This window comes from Carlito syrichta, unplaced genomic scaffold (assembly GCF_000164805.1).
Source record: "Carlito syrichta isolate Samal-C Ts95f unplaced genomic scaffold, Tarsius_syrichta-2.0.1 Scaffold306821, whole genome shotgun sequence".
NCBI lineage: Eukaryota > Metazoa > Chordata > Mammalia > Primates > Tarsiidae > Carlito > Carlito syrichta.
Window position 1 is genome coordinate 269,548 of NW_007250917.1, and position 4,226 is coordinate 273,773.

Sequence of the window (4,226 nt, forward strand, 5' to 3'; positions counted from 1 at the left end):
CTCTCTTTTTAAAAGAAATAAGGTCTCACTGCATTGCGCATGCTGGTCTCAAACTCCCGAGCTCAAGGGATTCTCCCATCTCGGCCTCTCAAAGTGCAGGGATTACAGGTGTGAGCCACTGCGTCTCTCTCATGTTTTTAAGGCATGACTAGCTCACATTTTTTTTTTTTTTGAGTTGGAGTCTCACTCTGTCCCCAGACTGGAGTGCAGTGGCTGCTCCCGGCCAGCACAGCCTCGACCTGCTGGGCTCCGGCGATCCTTCCGCCTCAGCCTTCCGAGTAGCTGGAACTACAGGCGCGCACTACCATGCCCGGCTCATTATTGTAGAGATGAGGTCTCGCCAAGTTGCCCAGGCAGGTCTCGAACCCGCAGGCTCAGGCAGTCCACTCACCTCTGCCTCCCAAAGGCGCGGGATTACAGGCTGAGCTACCGAGCCCGGCTGCTCACATGTTTTTAAAAAGATTATCGGAAAAAGATACACCCAGCAGATGTAGACATTACCAGATCTTTCCAAAGCACTTATAATCAGCTTGCTGTCAGGAGCTGCGTGGGCTTTCATGTTCTGACCCATATGCACATCCAGAGCCTGCGCCCCGAGTACACTGGCTCCAGGCCCCTCTACTTCTAAAGTGCAGATGGGTCAGGTTGTCCTCCCTCCTCATGAGCCTCTGGTGGCACCGTCTCATGCACAGCTCTGTCTCATAACACAAGCCTTTGCACATGACGCATGAGACCTGGCACGCTATCCTTACAAAGGCCCACGTGCAAGGCTGGCTTCGGCTGGCCTCTGGAAACTTGGGACTTGGGGAGGTTCCCACCACTCTCTGGCCCAAAGTCCTTCATGATCCAGACCTGCACCTTCCTCTCCCTGAATTCTGAGTCTCACACAGCCCCAAGTCTCCCTGAAGGCGCTGCTGTTTCCTATTACCACGTGTGAGGGCGCTATTCCCGCTGTCCCGTCTTCCCCTCTTTCCTGTAACATCACTCCCATTCTCCTAGAGTAAGGCCCTCCTTTCTCTGTGCTCAGAGAGTCTTCTCTTTGCTTTCTAATACCATCAGGACTCCGAGTTCTTAGGGGCATGTGTTGGTTTTCTGTTCCGAGTGGGTGATTGAAAGAATGAATGGACGGCTGGGTGGATAAGTGGATGGACAGATGAGCAAATGAATAGATGAATGGATGAGTGGGTGGACAGACAGGTGGATGCATGGATGGAAGGATGGATGAATGAATGGATTAAAGATGAACGTATGCCTGGGAGGATGGAGAAATGCGTGGGTGGCTGGGTGGGTGGATGGGTGGTAGGGTGGCCGAGCAGATGGGTAAATGGATGACCAAGTGAATAAATGGATGTGCAAGGTCAAATGGGTGGATGGATGAATAGGTGGCTGGATGGTGGATGGATGGATGGACGGGTGGATGGGTGGATGGGTGGGTGGACGGACGCATGGGTGGATGAGTAGATGGACGGATGGATGGATGGACAGATGAGTGGATGGACAGATGGACGAATGGATGTATACATGGATGGATGGGTGGCTGAATGGGGGATGGGTAGATGGATGGATGGACGGACGGATGGATGGATGGATGGGTGAGTGGACGGATGGGTGGGTGAGTAGATGGACGGATGGATGGATGGACAGATGAGTGGATGGATGGATGGACAGATGGATGGACAGATGGACGGATGGATGTATACATGGACGGATGGGTGGCTGAATGGGGGACGGATAGATAGATGGATGGACGGACGGATGGATGGATGGATGGGTGGGTGGATGGATGGGTGGATGAGTAGATGGACGGATGGATGGATGGACAGATGAGTGGATGGACAGATGGACAGATGGATGGACAGATGGACGGATGGGTGGCTGGATGGGGGATGGGTAGATGGATGGATGGACGGATGGATGGATGGACGGACGGGTGGGTGGATGGATGGGTGGGTGGACGCATGGGTGGATGAGTAGATGGACGGATGGATGGATGGACAGATGAGTGGATGGACAGATGGACGGATGGATGTATACATGGCTGGATGGGGGATGGGTAGATAGATGGATGGATGGACGGATGAGTGGATGGAAGGGTAAGTGGGTAGGCAAATGAATTTATAGATAGATGGACAGGTGGATGGATGGACAAATGAGTGGGCGAATGGGTGAGTAGATGGACAGATAGCAGAGAGGAGGGGTGGATGACGGATGAAGGGACGGACAGACAAGTGAATGGACGGATGAATAGGCGAGTTGATGGATGAGCAGGTACACTTTTCTCTCTTTTGAGCTGACGTCTCACTCTGTCACCCGGGTGGAGTGCAGTGGCACACTCACAGCCACGCCGCCATCAACCTGCCGGGCTCCTGCGAGCCTTCCACTTCAGCCTTCCAAGCAGCTGGAACGACGGGCCCCTGCTACCACGCCCAGCTAAGTTTTGATTGGTTGTAGAGATGAGGTCGTGCCAAGTTGCCCGTGATAGTCTCGAACCCACAGACTCAGGCAATCCCCTCGCCTTAGCCTCCCAAAGTGCTAGGGTTACAGGCTGAGCCACCGAGCCTGGCCAGGTAGATATACTTGACCAGTGTTTTCAATCTTAGAATAACCTTGATAACAGTGTTAAGCACAAATCCAGACTGACATATATAACTTTAAAATTCATAATAAATACAGAAATATTACTACTAAATAGCCTTTTATTCACTTGTCTTAGGCTTAGGAAATAGTTTGCTAAGCATATTTTAATTAAAAATACCTTTTTTATAACAAAATCGTAGGCAGAGCTTTCTAGGAAACAAATGAAGGCAAAGCCACCGAACTTGAAGTGGGTCCAGAGCCGGTGACAGCCTCTGACACAAATACAGCTTGAAATCCGGAATAAAATCTCCACGTGCTTGAGCATTCAAAGAAATAAACACAGATTCTAGTACGAGCATCTAATTGGTGGAGCGGGGACCGGGACAGTCCCAAATGGAGCACAGCCTTGGCTGGGGAAAGGGCAGATGGTCCCAGCCTCTGACTATGGCAACGGAGGGAGTCACCACTGCCAGCCACCCTGTCACCCAGAATGACACGTGGCATGCCCAGGGCTCTGCACAGAGTCGCATGTCAAGTGCATGATATGACAAGAATAACACGTCACCTGCTATTTGTTGATGGTTACTCCGTCTGTGTGATCAAGAATTATGACCTTCTGTCTTCTAACATTTTAAAACAATCAGATTAACTTTCATCAGTTTTTACCAACGCCACTTACACAACTTCACAATTTGTTTTTCTGACCTATGACAATTTCCCCACAGCTTCTATTTAGCCTGAAGCCTGGGCTTGTGTCTGTCCCTGGATCTGTGGAACTTGCCTCTGGGCCACTGGCTGCCGCTGCTGCTGCCATCAGAGTAGCTGGATGTGGGCAGAGGTGAGCGCTTTGCTGGGTAGCTGTGCCCCTGCAGCTGATGAGAGGCATGGGGAAGGGGGTGCAGGGGGTGGTGTGGAACAGAGGCAGACAGAGATAGTTTAAAAATCCAGATTGGGCTTGATGGCTCAGCCTGTAATCCCAGAACTTTGGGAGGCCGAGGCGAGTAGATTGCTTGAGCCCACGGGTTTGAGACCAGTCCAGGGACCTTGGCGAGATCTCGTCTCTACAATGAATCAAAAATGAGCCGGTCGTGGTAGCGTGCGCCTGTAGTTCCGGCTACTTGGAAGACTGAGGCGGAAGAATCGCCAGACCCCAGCAGGTCAACACTGGAGTGGCCATGAGTGTGCCACTGCACTCCAGCCTGGGCGACAGAGTGAGACTCCAACTCAGAAGAAAAAAAAAATCCCTCCATTATGCCTCTGGGGGAAAATAAATTCACTAATTTACAGAGAATTCTAGATGATGCTACAAAATTCCTTCTCTCTGGCCTTAAAATGTGGGTTACCAGGGATAGGGTTTTAAATAATTAAGTTGGTTTCTATAAAAAATGTAGGTCACAATTGAAAGAGATTTTTCTAAGCAGAAAAAGAGAGTTATGTTCAAATTTCCTTTAATCCAGTATTCTAGTGGATAGAGCAGTAAAAGTGAATAAGGTTGATTAAATCCCTGTCCTTCAGAGAAGAGCTCCAGTTATTTCTGTACATAACCTAGTGATGGTCTGGAGACACACAGAGGTAAGAAGGATGTCTGACCGAGCTCGGTGGTTCAGCCTGTAATCCCGCGCCTTTGGGAGGCTGAGGTGAGTGGATTG